At 41.1% G+C, this 21,762-nt stretch overlaps 1 protein-coding gene across 17 annotated transcripts in view; it reads right to left on the bottom strand.

Moving 5' to 3' along the window:
- Nucleotides 1-21,762, bottom strand: part of LOC132394062 (beta-1,3-galactosyl-O-glycosyl-glycoprotein beta-1,6-N-acetylglucosaminyltransferase-like) — a 70,615-nt gene that overhangs the window by 4,623 nt on the left and 44,230 nt on the right. Inside the window, exon 4 of one of the 17 annotated variants that reach the window (XM_059969743.1) lies at nt 5,243-6,234. The exons of 15 other annotated variants lie outside the window; for them this stretch is intronic. The gene's annotated coding sequence lies outside the window, so the exon portion shown is untranslated. Of the gene's footprint in view, nt 1-258; nt 1,568-5,242; nt 6,235-21,762 lie in introns of those variants that run through there. One more of the 17 variants, XM_059969754.1, reaches the window with a different exon arrangement.

Raw genomic sequence — 21,762 nt, 5'->3', positions numbered from 1 at the left:
CAAACCAAATTGATATAATAATAGTCTTCTTATAATTAGCTTTACAGAGGTGAATTGTAATAACTAATGTGAAATACTAAATATATACATGATTGTTGTGACACACACTTAAGTCTTCAAGTGCTACCTAACCAGAGCAGTTGCAAACTGGAAAATATGTCACACTTTTACATTAGATCTGCAATAATCCCTGATTTATTTTGAAGATAGAAAATCAAAGATTTATTGTTGAGTAAAAATATAAATGGCTTAACTAACTTTGAGTCGTCTTTTGATCTTTGGAATGCTTGGTATGTGTAGTTTCTCAACAATACGTACAGTCGGCCCTCCTTATCCGCGGATTCCGTATGTGCGGATTCAACCAACGGCAGATTGGGAAAACCCGGAAGTTCTCTCTCCAGCACTCGTTGCTTGAGCATGTACAGACTATTTTTTCTTGTCATTATTCCCTAAGCAATACAGTATAACAACCATAGCATTTGCATTGTATTAGGTATTATAAGTAATCTAGAAATGACTTAAAAGTACAGGCAGTCCTGAATGAGTTCCATTCCTGAGTCCGTCTTTAAGTCGGATTTGATGTCAGAACAGGTACATCCGGTATTATTTAGCGTCAGTTAGTCAAATGTTTTTCTTAGTACATAGTACATATTTTACCTTTCTATGCATATAAAACACTTAGGAAATATACGTATTTCAATAATTTAACCACTGTGTTGCTTAGTAATAATTGTAGATTTCATCAGGGCAGGGCCTTTCACATTCTCCATTAAAATTGTTCCAATTGTTGACCGACTGTAGCCTAACGCTTTTTTAATGACTGATGGCATTTCACCTCTTTCCGATTGCATTATTACTTTCACCTTATTTTCAATCGCGATCGTGATTATTTTCGTGAACAGAAACACTGCGGATTCAGAGCTGTGCCACCTGGTCCTAATGTCCACCGCACAGAATAATGTTAAATAAAGTCCGGGGTTTCGCTGGGTCCTAAAGACCACCGCACTGATACATGTTAAATAAGGGACTTGAGCATCCGCGAATTTTGGTATCCGCAGGGGGTCCCGGAACCAATCCCCCGCGGATAAGGAGGGCCGACTGTAGTTGACTGGAAAGTGTCAAATAATGTTATATAATTACCGTGAAACAGGAACTGAATCAGTTCAAATACTTCACCAATCTTCCAAACTTTCCTGATCCTAGAATCCAAGAACTTTCATTCTGTCTTACCCTAAACTCTGTGTTAATATGATCTGAATGCTTTAGGTAAAAGTAGCTTCCTCTGCTTTGTTTCAACTCTCACATTTAATCACATCTCCTTGGCTCATCAGTCTGCAACTCAGTTGATGGAAGCTGTCTGTTTATAAGTGCCCTATTTCATCCTCTCGTCATTTAAGAACTTTTATAATTACACCTTTATCTCTGTTCCAAGAAATCTAGACATGATAATGTATCTAAATATTGTATTAAACGTAAGTAGTTCTTTATGTTTTTAATCCCGTGGTATGACTTTTCTATTACCGCAACAATTTTCAGAATCAGAATCAGGTTTAATATCACTGGTATATGTTGTTAAATTTGTTAATCTAGCAGTACAATACATGATGAATTAGAAAAATAAACAGCTGAATTACAATAAGTATATATATGAATCTTAAATAGTTAGATTATAAATAGTGCAAAATGGAAATAGTAAAAGTGAAGTAGTGTTCATGGGTTTAATGTCCATTTAGGAATCGGATGGCAGAGGGGAAGAAGCTGTACCTGAATCACTGAGTGTGTGCCTTCAGGCTTCTGTACCTCCTATCTGATAATAACATGCTGTGCTCTCCAGCGGTAGCAATATTAAAATAACAGTACAAAAGGTATATTATATGCCAATTTTATTAAAATTCAGAAGGTTTTATGACATTACCTATCTAAATTAAACACAAATCACTTAGAACCTTTAATCAAAGCAACACTAACGTATTTCACAGCAGTACCATTAATCAAAATATGAAACTGAAGAACATTCAGAACTTAAATGATGGGTTGTAAAACGCTCCTTGAATTGGACAGAAACTAATAGGTTTAGGAAGGCAAATTTTAGAGCTTAGGCCCAAAGCAGCTGACAGCATGGCTGAGAGACGAAGTTTTCCAAGCTGCTAGAGTTGAAAGAACACAGAAATGTTCTTGAGATGGTTGAAGCAAAAATAAAGTGCAAATGCTGCGAATAAAAAACAGAATCCCTCACCAAGTCTATCAGCTTCTCTATCTTCCTCTCTTTTAAGATGGTTAGTTATCACAGAGAATCTGATCCAAACAGATGTCTAAGGAGGAGGGTATCACAACTAGTTCTATGTGCATTACATTTGCAGTATTCTACATAGCTCAGGAAGTTTCCCTCTTTGAGATTTGGTCTATTGTTTTGGGATTGTTTTTACTGCCATAACAGAAATTGCCTTTTCAGTGATCAGAAAAATCAAGGAACATTTTGTAACCTAGTGAGATTCCCTCTTGCAACAAGTAGTAGTAAACTTAAAATACATTTGTAAAAAAATACCACCACGACTAACCATCTCAAACATTCACTCAAAGCGGTTTAACATATTACTATACAATACCCACATTATCATTTGTGACTAGCTCGTAAGCAACTTTGCATGAAATAACAAATGTTTAACCAATTGTGGATAGTTTTAATTTTACAGTCGTGTATATATTGACGTCACCTCATGAGAGCCCATATTCTAAACTTTATGAATTTACCTTCTCTGGAGTATGAAACATAGCTATCATCTTTAAAGAATCAGTAGATTCTGGAATGGTTCAAGAGGACTGGAATATTGCAAATGTCACTCCACTCTTCAAGAAGGGATGCAGAAGAAAGGATCTAAAAAAGCCAGTTTACCTGGCCTCAGTGTTTGGGAAGATGTTGGAGTTGCGTGTTAAGGATGTGGTTTTGGGGCATTTGGAGGCACATGACAAAACAAGCCAAAGGCAACATGGTTTCCTTAGGGGAAAATCTAGCTTGACAATCTGTTGGAATTATTTGAGGAAATAACAAGCAGGATAGACAAAAGAAAATCAGTAGATGTTCTGGACTTGGATTTTCAGAAGGCCATTGACAGGGTGCCATACATGAGGCTGTTTAGCAAGATAGAGCCCATGGTATTACAGAAAAGGTACTAGCATGGATAGGGCATCAGCTGATTGGCAGGAGACAAAGAAGGGGAATAAAGGGAGCCTTTTCTGATTGGCTGACAGTGACCAGTGCTTTTCTGCAGGCATTGGGACTACTTCTATTTCTATTTCTATTTCCGACGCAGACTGGGAGACCGTTTTGTGGAACACCTATGCTCGGTCCGCCAGAGAAAGCAGGATCTCCCATTGGCCACACATTTTAATTCCACGTCCCATTCCCAATCTGATATGTCTATCCATGGCCTCCTCTATTGTCAAAATGAATCCAAACTCAGGTTGGAGGAACAACACCTTATATACCGGCTAGGTAGCCTCCAACCTGATGGCATGAACATTGACTTCTCTAACTTCCGTTTATGTCCCTCCTCCCCTTCTTACCCCATCCCTGACATATTTAGTTGTTTGCCTGTTCTCCATCTCCCTCTGGTGTTCTCCCTTCCCCCCTCCTTTCTTTCTCCTGAGGCCTCCCATCCCATGATCCTTTCCCTTCTCCAGCTCTGTATCACTTTCGCCAATCACCTTTCCAGCTCTTAGCTTCATCCCATCCCCTCTGGTCTTCTCCTATCATTTCACATTTCCCCCTCCCCCCACTACTTTCAAATCTCTTACTATCTTTCCTTTCGGTTAGTTCTGACGAAGGGTCTCGGCCCGAAACGTCGACAGCGCTTCTCCCTATAGATGCTGCCTGGCCTGCTGTGTACAACCACCAGCATATTGTGTGTGTTGTTGTTTGAATTTCCAGCATCTGCAGATTTCCTCGTGTTTGCTCTTCTATTTATATGATGTGTCAATGATTTGGATGACCTTTATGACTTTGTGGCCCATACAAAGATAAGTGGAAGGGGAGATAGCACTGTGGATGCAGGGAGGCTGCAGAAGGACTTGGATAGATTAGGAAAATGAGCAAGAAGTGGCAAATGGAATAAAGTGTTGGGAGTGTATGGTCATCCATTTTGGTAGAAGGAATAAAAGCATAGACTATTATGTAAGTTGGGAGTAAATGCAGAAATCCAAGGTGAAGAAGTACTTGAGAGTCCTAGGATCTTGTTCAAAGATTTCTATAGATGGTAACTGCAGCCAAGAAAATAAAAGGCATTTACTTCTGGGGAGGGCAGCAATGGCAAATTTGGATAAAATACTGAAGAGCAGATACCTAATATTGTCTATGAAGATCCCTATAGTCAAATCTATGGTATTTCAAGTCAAGTCAAGTCAAGTCAACTTTTATTGTCATTTCGACCATAACTGCTGGTACAGTGCATAGTAAAAATGAGACAACGTTTTTCAGGACCATGGTGCTACATAACACAGTACAAAAAACTAGACTGAACTACATAATAAAAAAAAAACACAGAGAAAGCTACACTAGACTACAGACCTACCCAGGACTGCATAAAGTGCACAAAAACAGTGCAGGCATTACAATAAATAATTAACAGGATAGTAGGGCAAGGTGTCAGTCCAGGCTTCAGGTATTGAGGAGTCTGATAGCTTGGGGGAAGAAACTATTACATAGTTTGGTTGTGAGAGCCCGCATGCTTTCGGAGCATTTTCCCAGACAGCAGGAGAGAGAAGAAATTGTATGAGGGGTGTGTGGGGTCCTTCATAATGCTGTTTCCTTTGCAGGTGCAGCATGTAGTGTAAATGTCCACGATGGCGGGAAGAGAGACCCTGATGATCTTTCCAGCTGACCTCACTATCCTTGTCTTGCGTTCCGAGATGGTGCAATTTCCTGATATGTGGCTGTGAGAGCTGGACTGAATACAAAAGTCTGAATACAAAAGAATCAATGCCTTTGAACTTGGATGCTGGAGGAAAGTGTTAAGAATTCGTTGGACAGCAAGAAGATCCAACAAGTCAATACTTGAAGAAATACCGCCAGACTGCTCACTAGGAGGCTAGATTATAAGACAAAAGCTCAAATATTTTGGCCACATCATGAGAAGACAGGATTCCTTGCAGAATACTCTCATGTCAAATAAACAGAAAGTAAAAGAAGGAGAGGATGACAGAGGCTACGATTGATAAACAATATTACTCAGACAAGGCATATGACCTTGGATGATCTTAGGGAGGCAGCTTCCAACAAGAAGGCTTGGTGTGCAGGCGTCCACGAGGTCACAATGAGTCGGACTCAACTTAACGACTGAACAACAAATGCAGGATTCCTTAGGTGTTAATTTGCTGCTTAAGATGGTGGAGAGGAAGGCAAATGCAATGTTAGCATTCATTTCAACAGCACTAGAATATAAAAGCAAGGATATAATGCTAAGGCTTTATAAGACACTGGTGAGGTTGCATCTGGCGTATTATGAGCAGTTTTGGACCCCTTATTTAAGAAATGATATCCAGATACTAGAAAGGTTTCAGAGGGAGTTCATGAGGATGATTTTTGGAATGACAGACTCATTGTATGAGGAGCAACTGATTGCTCTGGGCCTTTACTCATTGTAATGTAGAAGAATAAGGTGTGATCTCATGGAAACCTATTGAATCACGAAAGCCCAAGATGGAGTGGAGTTGGAGAGGGTGTTTCCTAGGGCGGGGAGTCTAAGAGCAGAAAATAGAATCATCCATTAAGAATGGAGATGAGGAGGAAATTCTTTGGCCAGAGGGTGATGAATGTGTCAAATTCATTACTACAGGCAGCTTTGGAGGGCAGGTCATTGGGTGTATTTAAGGCAGAAGTTAATAGGTTCTTGATTAGTTGGGGCATGAAAGGTTACAGGGAGAAGGCAGGTGAATGGTGTTGAGAGGAAAGTGGATCAGCCAGGATGAAATGGCTGGATGGCCTAATTCTGCTTCTATGAACAGAAGGCAGTGATTCAAGATCGAAGTGAAGCCTCACTGATAGAATTAACAAGATGAACTTAATTAAAATTCAGATTACAAAAATGATGACTTATCTTCATAACATAGCTGTCTTCATTCACTTTTCTTTTTTAAGTACTTCTTATGTTACTGTGCTTTATTGTGGCTTCAGATAAAAATAAACATTCCCTTTTTTTGTTAGTCTTCCTTATACTTTTTGTCCAAGAGAGAAGCTAGCTTGGATGAAAAGTAGGACCAAATTACCATACAAGGAAATGAATTACTTTATCAAATATCATCTTAAAATTTTACATTATTGGAATCATTTCTTAGACCTAATGTTGTATACACTGTCTTAATCTGACCACTTACAAAGGTAGACAGATCTAAAAGTTTGTGCCAAGTTTTACAACATACCTACTCATTGCACTATGATGTCACTATTCATGTGATCGCCACCACATTGTCTGAAATCCAGAATGCATTTAAATTTTCAAGAAAAAAGTTTTCTACCATTAAAAGCGTTAATAGAGAGCGACATTTTAAACTAGGTCTCTGATGCACCATCAATAACTCTCTCTGAGACGTAAAGGCGAGACATCAGCTTTTATTGACTGGAAGAAGGAACAAGCAGTGGTTGACCACCATGCTACATCCTGGAGACTGAGAGGCTGGGCTCAGACCTCAATCGCCTTTATACAGGGGTCTGTGGGAGGAGCCACAGGAGCAGTCAGCAGGGGGCGTGTCCAGACAGGTATATATAGTTCACCACAGTCTCGACAATGATGAATTGTAAATAATAGATTATATTTCCACATCAATCAACCCAGTTCCTATTTGCGATGCTGCAAAGCAAAACCTGCTTTCAAAACCAAATGAAACCTCCTTGTGTTTCTATGTAGCATGTGATTCATAGAATTTAAATGAAAACAAGAAGACCTTAACAACGCATGGAGATATAAAACAAAATACTGGTTAGGAAATCACTAATTTTACAATCCCTCATCTTTTTATTTTCATTGAGATTTAGGAAAACAAAAGAGAGAGATTTAAAATGCACTGACAACTCACACCCTTACAGCAAGAATGCCACCAAACAAAAGGACTCCTTTCCTGGGAAGAACAGGTTTAAAATACCAGAAACATCCAACCTACGTAATTTTGGTATTTTGAAAAGGTGCACACGTTTGCAATGATAGTGCAGAAGGGAGGGTGGAAGAAGAGGAGAGTGGTAGTGATAGGGGACTCGATAGAGGTGCAGACAGGAGGTTCTGTGGTCGTGACAGAGACTCCCGGATGGTTTATTGCCTCCCGGGTGCCAGGGTCGGGGATGTCTCTGATCATGTGCACAGCATTCTGAAATGGGAGGGTGAGCAACCAGATGTCGTGGTACACATCGATATCAATGATGTAGGAAGGAAGAGTGAGGAGGTCCTGAAGAGTGAGTATAGAGAGCTTGATAGGAAGTTAAAAAGCAGGACCTCGAGGGTGGTAATCTCAGGATTGCTACCTGTGCCAAGTGTCAGTGAGGGTAAGAATAGGATGCTCTGGAGGATGAACACGTGGCTGAGGTACTGGTGTAGGGGGCAGGGTTTCAGATTTCAGGATCATTGGGACCTCTTCTGGGGCAGGTGGGACCTGTACAAGAGAGATGGGTTACACCTGAACTACAGGGGTGTTTGTTAGTGCTATTGGGGGGGAGGGGTTTAAACTAGATATGCAGGGGGATGGGAACCAGAGTGCCAGAGTATAGTGGAGCGGGGGTGGAAATAAATGAGGTTAAAGTTTCATGCAAAGTCATAAATAGAAGGGTTGTGTGTGGTGGTAATAATCTTCTGAGGTGTGTCTACTTCAATGCGAGGAGTATTGTGGGGAAGGCTGACGAGCTGAGGGCATGGACTGACAAGTGGAATTATATTGTTGAAGCCATTAGTGAAACTTGGCTACAGGAGGGGCAGGACTGGCAGCTTAACGTTCCAGGATTCCAAAGTTTCAGACGTGATAGAGGCAGAGGGATGAAGGGTGGGGGGAGGGGTAGGGTGGTGGCATTGCTAGTCATGTGGCGACCCACTTTCTGCGCAGGTGAACCGGCTCACAAATAGCCAGCGCGCAGGGGGAGACTTTGGTAATGCCATTTCCGCCCGGAGAGGGCGGGCGCTAGGGATTAAATGCCAGCGCCGCCAAGTTTGAATAAACTAGTCTCTAAACGACTTACCGACTGTGTGTCGTTATTTCAGCGCTGTGTGTAGCACATCACTACAGTCAGGGAAAATGTTACAGCAGTGCTCAGGCAGGACAGATTAGAGGGCTTGTCTACCGAGGCCATATGGGTGGAGCTGAGAAACAGGAAAGGTATGACCACATTAATGGGGTTGTATTATAGACCACCCAATAGTCAGTGAGAACTGGAGGAGCAAATCTGCAGAGAGATAGCAAACAACTGCAGGAAGCATAATATTGTGATAGTAGGGGATTTTAATTTTCCTCGTATTGTTTGGGTCTCCCATATTGTTAAAGGTCTAGACAGGTTAGAGTTTGTAAAATGTGTCCAGGAAAGTTTTCTAAATCAATATATAGAGGTACCAACTAGAGAGGATGCAATATTAGATCTCCTATTAGGAAACGAGTTAGGACAGGTGACGGAAGTGTGTGTAGGGGAACACTTTGGTTCCAGTGATCATAACACCATTAGTTTCAACTTAATCATGGATAAAGGTCCTTGGGTTGAGGTTCTAATCTGGAAAAAGGCCAAATTTGAAGAAATGAGAAAGGATCTAAAAAGTGTGGATTGGGACAGGTTGGTCTCTGGCAAGGATATCGTTGGTAAGTGGGAGGCCTTCAAAGGAGAAAGTCAGTATGATGTCGGTAGTAGGTAAATTATTGGAAGGAGTACTAAGAGATAGGATCTACAAGTATTTAGATAGACAGGGACTTATTAGGAGAGTCAACATGGCTTTGTGCGTGGTAGGTCATGTTTAACAAATCTTAGAGTTTTTTGAGGAGGTTACAAGTAAAGTGGATGAAGGGAGGGCAGTGGATGTTATCTACATGGACTTCAGTAAGGCCTTTGACAAGGTCCCGCATGGGAGGTTAGTTAGGAAGATTCAGTCGCTAGGTATACATGGTGAGGTAGTAAATTGGATTAGACATTGGCTCAATGGGAGAAGTCAGAGAATGGTAGTGCAGGATTGCTTCTCTGAGTGGAGGCCTGTGACTAGTGGTGTGCCACAGGGATCAGTGCTGGGTCTATTGTTATTTGTCATCTTTATCAATGATCTGGATGATAATGTGGTAAATTGGATCAGCAAATTTGCTGATGATACAAAGATTGGAGGTGTAGTGGACAGTGAGGAAGGTTTTCAAAGCTTGCAGAGGGATCTGGGCAAGCTGGAAAAATGGGCTAAAAAATGGCAGATGGAGTTTAATACAGACAAGTGTGAGGTATTGCACTTTGGAAGGAAAAACCAAGGTAGAACATACAAGATAAATGATAGGGCACTGAGGAGTGCAGTAGAACAGAGGGATCTAGGAATATAGATACAAAATTCCTTAAAAGTGGTGTCACAGGTAGATAGGGTAGTAAAAAGTGCTTTTGGTACATTGGCCTTTATAAATCAAAGTACTGTGTATAAGAGTTGGAATATTATGGTGAGGTTGTATAAGGCATTGATAAGGCTGAATTTGGAGTATTGTGTGCAGTTTTGGTCACCGAATTACAGGAAGGATATTAACAAGGTTGAAAGAGTGCAGAGAAGGTTTACAAGGATGTTGTCGGGACTTGAGAAACTGAGTTACAGAGAAAGGTTGAATAGGTTAGGACTTTATTCCCTGCAGTGTAGAAGAATGAGAGGAGACTTGATAGAGGTATATAAAATTATGATGGGTATAGAGTGAATACCCATGCAAGCCTGGCTTTTTCCACTGAGGCTAGGGGAGAAAAAAAACAGAGAACATAGGTTAAGGGTGAAGAGGGAAAAGTTTAAAGGGAACATTGGGGGGGCTTCTTCACATACAGAGTGGTGGGAGTGTGGAATGAGCTGCCAGATGAAGTGGTAAATGTGGGCTCACTTTTATCATTTATGAAAAACTTGAACAGGTATGTGGATGAGAGGGGTTTGGAGGGATAGGGCCCAGGTGCAGGTCAGTGGGACTAGGCAGAAAAATGGTTCGGCTCAGCCAAGAAGGGCCAAAAGGCCTGTTTCGGTGCTGTAATGTTCTATGGTTCTATGATAGACGAGTGGATGTAGGAGCAGAATTAGGCCATTCAGCCCATCACACTTGCTCTGCCAACCCATTCAGGCTGATTTATTACCCCTCTCAACCCCATTTTCCTGCCTCCTCTTGTTACCTATGACACCCTTACTAGTCAGGAACCTATCATACTCTGATTTAAATATACCCAATTACTTGGTTTTCACAGCCATCTGTGGCAAAGAAATCCACAGATATAAAGTTCAATGTTCAAAGTAAGTTTATTATCAAAGTACATATATGTCATCATATATAACCCAGAGATTCAATTTCTTGTGTACATATTCAATAGATCCATAATAGAATAATAATCATAGAAAATTAGGTTAAAAAGTTACACCAAGATGGCCATTCATCCAATCTGCAAAAGAACACAAACTTCAAATACAAAAAAAATAAATAAGTAATAAATATTGAGAATATGAGATGAGCCTTTGAAGGTGACTCAGTACTTTGTGGGAACTTTTCGATAATGGGGGCGAGTGAAATTGAGTGAAGATACCTCACTTGGTTCAAGAGCCCGATGCTTGAGTGGTTATAAGTATATCTGAACCTGATGCTCCTGTATCTTCTTCCTGATGCCAGCTGCGAGAAGAGAGCATGGCCTGGGTGGTAGGGGTTCCTGACGACGGATGCTGCTTTCATGCAACAATGTTTCAGGTAGATGTTCTCAACGGTGGAGAGGGCTTTTCCCATGAAGGACTGGGCCATATCCACTATTTTTTGTAGGATTTTAAATTTAATGCCAAATCTTCATAAGCTTCTAAGGAAGTAGAGGTGCTGCTGTACTTTCTTTGTAATTGCATTTACATGCTGGGCCCAGGATAGGTCCTCCAAAATGACGGCAATGAGGAATTTACAGTTGCTGACCCTCTTCACTGGGTTATGAAACTCTGGTGTCCTGCTCCTGATCTTAATAATCAGCTCACCAAGGATTACCAAGGATAATCAGCTCACCTTGGTCTTGCTGATACTGAGTAAGAGGTGGTTGTGGCACCACTCAGCCAGATTTCAATCTCCCTCCTTCAGTCTGATTCATCACCACTTTTGATTCGGCCTATGACAGTGGTGTTGCTCATGAACTTGTATATGACATTGGAGCTGAGTCACACAGTCGTAAGTATAAAGCGAGTAGAGCAGGGGGCTAAGCACACAGCCTTGTGGTGAACCTATTCTGATGGAGATTGTGGAAAGGAGACATTGTTGCCAATCCGAATTGCCTGGTGTCTGCAGGTGAGGAAATCCCGGATCCGATTGCACAAGGAGGTACTGAGGCCGAGAACTTGGTCTATTGATTAGTTTTGAGGGGACGATGGTATTGAATGCCGAGCTGTAGTCGATAAAGAGCATTCTGATGTCCGCATCTCTTTTGCTTATTTGTTCCATGGTTGAGTGATGAGCAACTGTTACTGGCTTCTTGTGCCGGTAGACAAACTGGAGCAGATCCAAGTCACATCTCAGGCGGGAGTTTACATGTTTCATTACCAACCTCTCTAAACACTTCATCACTGTGAATGTAAATGCTATTGGATGATCGCCATTGAGGCAGGTTACCACGTTCTTCTTTGGCACAAGTATAAGTGAAAACTGCTTGAAGCAGGTAGGTACCTCAGACTGCAAAAGCAAGGTCTCAGTGAACATTCCAGCCAGTTGATCAGCACAGTGTTTTAGTACTTGGCCTGATATTTCATCTGGACTGGATGCTTCTCGTGGGTTCACCCTCCTGAAGGCTGTTCATGCATCAGTCTCGGAGACTGAAATCACAGGATCATCAGGAGCTGTGGGAGTTCATGATGGTTCCTCCATGTTTCGATGGTCAAAGCGAGCATAGATGGCACTGAGCTCATCTGGAAGTGAACCCCTGCTGTCATCTATGTTGCATCATTTTACTTTGTAAGAGGTGATAGCATTCAAGCCCTGCTACAACTGTTGAGCATCCTTCATGATTCAGGTTTAGTCTGGAATTGCCACTTCCCATGACATGGCTTTCCAAAAATCGTACCTGGAACTCTTCTAAAAAAATTTTTTTGGTTACTAGATTTGAATGCCTCTAATTGGGCCCTCAGCAGATTTGCAGATCCCATGGTCAATGCAGGGCTTCTTGCTGGATCATCTGAATGATTTTGTGGGGACACACTTCTCTCTAATATGAAGTCCACGACAACCATGATGTATTCATTCAGATCCACAGATGAGTCCTTGTACACGACCCAGTACACTGACTCGAAGAAATCCCATAGCTGTTCCTCTGTCTCCCATGACTACCCCCTTGTTGTCTGAATCTCTGGAGCTTTGCAAGTAGGAAAAGGACAGCCAAGTGTTCAGATTTAACAAAATGCGGTCTGGGCGTGAAATGGTAGGCATTGCTTATCTAAGTTTAACAATGGTCTAGTGCATTGGAACCTCTGGTGTTACAGGTTATTTGCTGATGATAATTGGGCAGGGATTTCCTCAAGCAAGACTAGTTGATCTCCCTGACTATGATTTGAAATGGATTGGAACCAACTGTTTCTTGTTTGGAAATGGCATCATGCTGAATCTCAAGAGCTTGATTATAGTCAGCCACTGGTGGTATGTAAACTACAGTCAGGATTATGGAGAACTCCCTTGATAAATAGAACAGATGGCATTTGATCATTAGGTGTTCAAGATTGGGAAACCATAAGTCCAATAAAAGCATCATATTGGAGCACCACTGAGAGTTTATCTTGAAACATATTCCTCTAACTTTTGCCTTTTCTGAATCTGCAGTTCGGGCTACCCTGTGGACCATGAAGCCTTTGATTCTGATCACCGTATCTAATGTGCTGGGAGTAAGCCATATCTTGGTCAAATACAGAACACAAAATCTCTCATTTCCTTCCAAAACAGCAATGATCACTAGCCTTGGCCAAGAAATTTCTATTCTAAAATGATGTCCTTCTATTCAGAGGCTGTATCCACAAGTCCTAAACCCCACCACAATAGGAAACATTGTCTCCATGTCCACAGTATCTAGACCTTTCAATATTCGATAGGTTTCAATAAGATACCCCTCATTCTTCTAAACTCCAGCAAATATAGCCCCAGAGTCATCAAATGCTCTTTGTATGTTAACCCTTTCATTGCCAGGATCATTCTTGTGTCCTTTCTCAGATAAGGGGCCAAAACTGCACACAATACCCCAACTGCAGTCTGACCAATGTCTTATAAAACCCCAGCATTACATCCTTGCTTTTATATTCCAGTTCTTTCGAGATGAATTTGCCTTTGCCTCCCTTATCAATGACTCAACCTGCAAGTTAACATTTAGGCAATCCTGCATGAGGATTCCCAAGTCCCATTTCACCTCTGATATCTGGATTTGCTCCCCATTTAGAAAATAGTTTATATCTTTATTCCTTCTACCAAAGTGCATAACCATACATTTCTCAACATGATTCCATCTGCTACCTCTTTGCCCATTCTCCTAATCTGTCCTTTTACAGATTCGCTGCTTCCTTAACACTGCCTGCCCTTCCATTTTTCTTTGTATCATCTGCAAATTTGGCCGCAAAGCCATTAATTACGTTTTTCAAATCATTGACATATAACATGAAAAGAAGCTGTCCCAACACTGATCTCTTCAGAACAATACAACAGCCCAACCAGAAGAAGTCCCCTTTATTTCCACTCTTTATCTCCTGCCAGTCCACTAATCTTCTATCCATGCTAGTATCTGTCATGTAATACTCTACTTTCTTTTGTTACGCCTGCCGCCTCCTCCTTTGTGAGAATCGCAAGATCACTATTGAGTTGGGTCAGGAGACCCAGGAAATGAGAGAGAGACGTGCGGAATGTCTCGTTCCCCCGGTGATATAAAGCTACGGGACACGGCCATTGTCTCTTGAAGCCGAACTTGTGTATTGCCATACTGTGCTACATGGAAGCCCTCAGGCAAAGTGGGCTGGTTGAGGGAGGGATTGCATCACCCCCAACCTGATTGACATCTGAGATCCTGTGAGTCAGGATAAAAGAGGGTCTGTGGGAACAGCCCCTCAGATGCACCAGAAGAAACGCTAGTGATCCCGTAATAGTGAAAGCCAGTAGGGAGGAGGCCACGTGCGTTCGGTTCCATTTGCCCGGAACCGGTGGCTCTTATCATGGGAGACTGGCTTTTAGCTAACAACGGGGAAACCAACTCCCCACAACTCGAAGGATTGGCATCATAAAAGACGTGGGCAAGTTTAACCCGTCTCTCTCTAAAACCCAAAACGCTGCAGCTTGAACAAAATAACAATGACTGTTATATTTTCATCGGACAATACATTATCCCCTAGACAATGATAGAGCTATTTCTTATTGATTATTATTATACCCGCGCTTTTAGATTTAATATTGATGATGTATATTATCTGTATGTTTGCATTGATCTTATTTTGTGCCCCTTTATCAATAAATACTGTTAAAAATAGTACCATCAGACTTCAATGGACCACTCTATCTTTGCTGGTAAGTGACCCAGTTACAGGGTTTCATAACACTTTACAGACCTGTCAAAGGCCTTCTGAAAATCCAAGTATACACCATCCACTGATTCTCCTTTGTCCATCCTCCCTGTTATTTCCTCAGACTTCCAACGTATTTGTTAGATAACTCCCTTAAGGAAACCATGCTGACTTTGGCCCATTTTATCATGTGCCTCCAAATGTCTGAAGCCTCATCCTTGATAATGGTTTTCAAACTCTTCCCAATCATTGAAGTCAGGCTGACTAGCCTATAATTTCTTTTCTTCTGCCTCCCTCCTTTCTAAAAGAGTGGAGTGGTATTCATAATTTTCTAGTCCTTCAGAACCATTCCAGAATTTAGTGATTCTTGAAAGAACATTACTTGTGCTTCCACAATTTCTTCTGTTTCTTCTTTCATAATTGTGGTGTATAGTCCATCTGGTCCAGGTAATATGTCTACCTTAATACCTTTCAACTTCTCAATCATCTTCTCCTTAGTAATGACAACTACATCAACTTCTGCCTCCTTTTAATTCTCGAATTTCTGGCATTCTGCTGGTATCTTCTGCAGTGAAGACTGATGCAAAATACTTAAGTTCATCTGCCATTTCTTCCTGCCCTGTTACTACCTCCTTAGCATAAGCTTCCAGCAGTTCAATATCCACTCTCCCCTCATGCCTCGTGAATGGAATAAATTAGAATTCCACAAAACAATTAAGATAACTACACAACTTTAGATGAAATACATAACTTGATGGTATTACTCTCTCTAAAATAAGCCATGTTTTCAGGTTGATGACAGCAACACTGATTTTGTCACTTGGGCCTTGGCCAACTTTGAGAGCCTTGGGGGTGCTGGAAAGCTGTAGCCAAACATCTTGACTTGGTCTCCTTAACCTGGAGACAGTTGTGGCCTTTTTATCTGTTGGAAAGTTGCTGACAAGTTGTCAGTTTTGCAATAGAGGGGGACAATTAAAATTTCCCTGGCCTATTGCCAGTTTTATCATGAAAGCTTGCCCTGTGTCCCTGTTGCACCACAGCCAAGTGAAAATGGCATTTTCCCCTAGTTGTATATCTTATGCAATAAGGAAGGATGTATGGTAATATAGATACATAAGTCATTAAAGACACAATAAACAAATTCTGAACAAAACCACTTTCATTATTATTATTATTATTACTACTATTATTCCGGGGCATTTAGAAGTTACCAAGATCAAAAGCCAAGTTATTGGGAAATGTCAACATTGTTTTGTGGAAGGAAAATCATAATTGATTAATTGATTGGAGTCCTTTGGAGGTGTAGCAAGCCCAGCAAATATACTTAAAGGGAACTGCCATATTTGTACTTCCAGAAAGCATATGAAAAGGTGTATCAAAGGTTATTGCAAAAAATGAGAACACTCCAAATCAGATGATACTTTAGAATGAACAAGGTAATACGACTATCAGGAGATAGAGAGGAAAAATAAGTTGGTCTTTTTTTTGGTTCACAAGCTTTAATGAATGGGGTGTGGAGCTTTATTTCTTTATGATTCATATCAACTATTTTGATGTCACAATGTTACTGGGAAAGTAAGTTTTTAAACAGATTTAAAAATGTCACAAGGAAATGGGGTGGCAAAGATTATAGAGTATAATGTGAAGGAAATGTGAAATTGTTTATTTTGGTAGGAATTGACAAAATACTGCAGACCTCTGCAATGTAGAGGTATCTGACCCTCCTGGTAACTAGGAAAGTGAACGGAACGTTACCATTTATTGTTGGATAATCCACGGCAGGGTGTGCAATAGAAAGCTACCTTTAATCGGGACGGTGATCAAGACTTCAAAGACCAGGTTTCATGGCAGTTTCCCTGAGTTGAAAAGCAACCAATCAGCAAGAGGCAGAGTGCAAAAAGTGCTACCTTTCAATCAGGTCTGCATTCAAGATTTAAAAGCAGAGGTTTGCGCTGGTTTTCTCTGAGCGGGACAATCCATGGCAGGGAGATTGTGCTACTTTTCAATCAGAACAGTGATTGAGATTTTAATGGTGAATTTTTGCGGCAATTTACATAAAAGAGCCTCGGCCAGCAACCAATTGGTGTTAGTGGAGTTAGTGGGAAGGTTGTGGAGGCAGACGTGGATAAGACCTCAGACAAAGTTAGGAATCAAAAGATTGAGCATGGTGTAATTATTGTCCTGAGCTGTGTACATTTCAATGCAAGAGGTATCATAGGAAAAGCAGATGATAGTGCTGAAGTTGAAGCAGCTGGTTTATAAACAGAAGCAATGTGTAATGAAGAGAGGCTGTTGATAGGACAAAATTGCAGTCAACAGGATGAGTTGCAACGTAAAAGGTGGTCAAAATTGAAAAGAGTTATTGGAGGACTGGAGGTGCTATAGTCGAATGCACGCAGTATATGGAATAAGGTAGAATAACTTGTAGCACAGTTACAGATTGGCATGTATGATGTGTAGGCACCACTGAGTCATGACTGAAAGAAGATTATAGATAGGAGCTTAATATCCAAGGATACACATTATATCGAAAGGACAGGCAGGAAGGCAGAGGGGATGGCGTTGTTCTCTTGGTAAAAACTGAAATCAAATCATTAGAAAGAGGTGACATAGGGTCAGAAGGTGTTGAAACTTTGTGGATAGAGCTAAGGAACTGCAAGGGTAAAAAAGACCCAATGGGAGCTATATGCAGACTCCCAAACAGTAGTAATGATGTGGTCTACAAATTACAATGGGAGATAGAAAATGTATGCCAAAAGGGATATATTTCAATAGTCATGGGGGATTTCAATATGCAGATAGATTTAGGAAAATCAGGATATTGCCAGATTCCAGGATGGGGAATTTCTAGAGTGCCTATGAGATCACTTGTTAGATCACGTTGTGGCTGAGTGGTATGGTATAACGAGCCAGAATTGATTAAAGAGTTAAGGTAAAAAATACCCCTAAGGGGACAGTGATCATAACATGACAGAATTCACCCTAAAATCTGAGAAGGAGAAGGTAAAGTTAGATGTCTGAGTATTACAGTGAAGAAAAAGGGATTACAGAGGCATGAGAGAGGAGTTGGCTAGAATTGACTGGAAAAGAACACTGGAAGGTATAACAGCAGAGCAACAATGGTTGGAATTTCTAAAAGCAATTCAAAAGGCACAGGATATACACATCTCAAAGAGGAATAAGTACCCTAAAGGAAAGATGACACAACCATGGCTAATAACAGAAATTAAATTCAGAATAAAAGCAAAAGAGAGGGCATATAATAGAGCAAAAACTAGTGTTAAGTTGGAGGATTGGGAAGCTTTTAAAAACCAACCGAAGGCTACTAAAAAAGTTATTAAGAAGGTAAATATATAATATAGGAATCCATTAGTCTCGTGAGACCATGGATTTGTGCCTTGGAAAGTTTCCAGGGCACAGGCCTGGGCAAGGTTGTATGGGAGACCGGCAGTTGCCCGTGCTGCAAGTCTCCCCTCTCCACGCCACTGATGTTGTCCAAGAGAAGGGCACTAGGGCCGATACAGCTTGGCACCAATGTCATTGCAGAGCCTTGCTTAAGGACACAACATGTTGCCTCAGATGAGGCTCGAACTAGCAACCTTCAGATCACTAGATCACTAAGCCACGCGCCAAGAAGGTAAAGATGGAATACAAAAGTAAGCTAGCCAATAATATTAAAGTGGATACCAAATGTTTCTTCAGATACATAAAGTGTAAAAGAGAGGCAAGAATGGATAGGACCACTGGAAAACAATGATGGACAGGCAGTATTGAGGGACAAGGAAATGGCAGATGAACTGATTAAGTATTTTGCATCGGTCTTCACTGTGGTAGACACTAGCAGTATGGTGGAAGTTCCAGGTGTCAGGGAGCATGTGTGTGAAGTTACCATTACTAAAGAGAAGGTTCTTGGGAAACTGAAAGATCTGAAGGTAGATAAATCACCTGGACCAGATGGTGTATACTCCGAAAGTTCTAAAAGAGGGGGCTGAAGAGATTGTGGAGGTATTAGTAATGATCTTTCAAGAATCACTGGATTCTGAAATGGTTCCAGCAGACTGGAAAATTGTAAATGTCACTCCACTCTTCAAGAAGGGAGACAGGCAGTTAGTCTGACGTCTGTAGTTGGGAAGATATTGGAGTTCACTGTTTAGGATAAGGTCTCAGGGTACTTGAAGGGACATAACAAAATATGGTATAGTCAGCTTGGTTTTCTCAAGGAAAAATCTTGCCTAACAGATCTATAGGAATTCTTAAAGAAATAACAAGCAGGATAGACAAAGGTGTATTGGTTGATGTTGTGTACTGGATTTTCAGAAGGCCTTTGATAAGGTGCCACACATGAGGCTGCCTAACAAGCTACAAGCCCATGGTATTACAGGAAAGATTCTAGCATGGATAAAGCAGTAGCTAATTTACAGGAGGCAAAGAGTGGGAATAAAGGGGGCCTTTCTTGACTGGCTGCTGGTGACTAGTGCGTTCCACTGGGGTCTGTGTTGGGATGAGTTATTTTTAAATTATATGTCAATGATTTGGATGATGTTCATAGCTTTGTTGAAAAGTTTGCAGATGATATGAAGATAGGTGGAGGGGCAGGTAGTTTTGAGGAAGTGGAGGGGCTTCAGAAGGATGTAGATTGATTAGGAGAATAAGCAAAGAAATGGCAGATGGAATACAGTGTCAGGAAGTGTATGGTCATGCACTTTGGTAGAAGAAGTGAAAAGGTTGACTATTTTCTAAATGGAGAGAAAATACAAAAAAAAGAGGTGCAAAGGGACTTGGGAGTCCTTGTGCAGGATTCCCTAAAGGTTAATATTTGGTTGAGTCTGTGCTGAGGAAGGCAAATGTGATGTTAGCATTCATTTCAAGATGACTAGAATTGAAAAGCAAAGATGTATATAGAACAATGGTGGGGCCTCACTTGGAATATCATGAGCAGTTTTGTGCCCCTTATCTTAGAAAGGAAGTACTGAAAGTACTGAAACTGGAGAGCGTTCAAAGGACCTTCACAAAAATGATTGGAGGTTTGAATGGCTTGTCATATGAATAGTAACCTTATTGAAAAGGCCTTGAAAGAGTGGATGTGGAGAGGATGTTTCCTATGGTAGGAGAGTCTAAGACCAGAGGGCACCGTCTCAGAATAGAGGTGCATCCTTTCAGAACAGAGATGAGAAGGCATTTCTTTAGCCAGAGAGTGGTGAATCAGTAGGATTCTTTGCCACAAGCAGTTGTGGAGGCCAAGTCTTTATGTATAATTAATGAAGAGGTTTATAGATTCTTGATTAGTCAGGGTATGAAGGGATACAGGGAGAAGGAAAGGGATTGGGGCTGAAAGGAAAATTGGATCAGCCATGATGAAATGGCAGAGCAGACTCGATGTGCCAAGTGGCCTAATTCTGCTCCTACATTTTCTGGTCATATGGTATTATTTGTAATGAAGTAATCTGCAAATATGGAGGAACACACACAAAATGCTGGAGGAACTCAGCAGGCCAGGTAGCAGAAATAGAGATGAATACAGAGTCAATATTTCAGGCTGAGATCCTTCTTCAGGATTGGGAGGGAAGGGGGAAGACGTCAGAATAAAAAGTATGGAAGTTATTCTCTACTTATGTGGGGAACTGGTGAGGCCACATCAATCACACTAGTCAAGCACCATGAAGCTCAGGCAAGTCTTAACAATTCAGGTAGTAACTGTCAGGTCCTAAGTGTCAACCACCAACACATGTCTGCAGTCACATGTAAACCAAGCATCCTTTCTTGTACAAGGTAATTTCATTTCCTGTGTCAATTATTTAACCTGGTGAAAAGGTGAATACAGCTGCAGCAAAAAAATTTGTTATCTAAGGTTTGCTCACTTCTTCATTTTGAAGATTCTGATTAGCTATTATGAAGTGAATGGCTACAAGTGATTAGCAATGTAAGCTCAAAGACAATGTCAAAGTCAAGTTTATTGTCATATGCACAAGTACAGCAGCAGCACTAGCATATATCATCATGGAGTCATAGAAAAGTACATCACAGAACCAGGCCCTTCAGCCCATCTAGTCTATGCTGAATCATTTAAACATTTAAAATTAATATAGTACTGTATGAATGTCTTAGGCACATATATAGCTAGGGTGCCTAAGACATTTGCACAGTACTGTATTCGTTTTATGTATTGCACTGTGTTGCTGCTGCAAAGCAAACCTATATGAGTGATGATAAAGCTGATTTTGTAATGTGTCTCTACTGAGGTCTAAGAGTGGGAAGGGGGCAGGGAGAAGGGAATCATGGATGGGAATAGAAGAAGGGAGAGAGGAAGGAGCACCAGAGAGTTATTCTGTTGTTTGGAATCAAATGACCTTGCCTGGTGTCTCAGGGCTGGGTCTGTCTGCACCTGCGCCACCCCTCCCTCAAAGCCGGCACTCCTCCTCTGGACCCACACCTCTCCTCTGGCAGTCCAGCCTCACCATTCCTAACATCCTTTGCTCCTGTGAGATTTTAAAACTCACTCTTGGATCCACTTTGACAAATACAGTGCTATGCAAAAGTCTTAGGCATCATAGCTATGTATACTGTATATATGTGCTTAAGATACCACACTGTATAAGCAGCATTCTCAAAAAAAAAGAAACATAAATTAGAATGTAAGACGATAAGACAAAGAAGTAGAATCGGGCCACTCAGCCCTTGAGTCTGCTCCGCTATTCCATCATGACTGATTTATTATCCCACTCAACCTCATTAGAACAAAAAACACATGAAGTCTACTTAAGTGTAAAGTGATGAAAGTGATCGTAGTGTTGAGATTCCAAGTTTCAAATTCAGCTGCAAAGGATTCCTGAATCTATTTGTACATTACAATTATCGACATCTGAAATGAAGTACTGGATTTTCCAATTAAAAAAACCAAGTTGAGACCTGATGCGGGGTTTCAACCTGAAATGCCAACAATTCCTTTTCTCCCATAGATACTGAGTTTCTCCAGCAGATTGTTTTAGCTGCTTCCAGCACCTGCAATCTCTTGTGTCTCCATTGTGGTGATATCACGTGTAAGAACGTG

This window comes from Hypanus sabinus, chromosome 5, assembly GCF_030144855.1.
Source record: "Hypanus sabinus isolate sHypSab1 chromosome 5, sHypSab1.hap1, whole genome shotgun sequence".
Classification (NCBI taxonomy): domain Eukaryota; kingdom Metazoa; phylum Chordata; class Chondrichthyes; order Myliobatiformes; family Dasyatidae; genus Hypanus; species Hypanus sabinus.
Note: the sequence above shows the minus strand (reverse complement) of the source record. Positions and strands in the feature narration are given on the sequence as shown.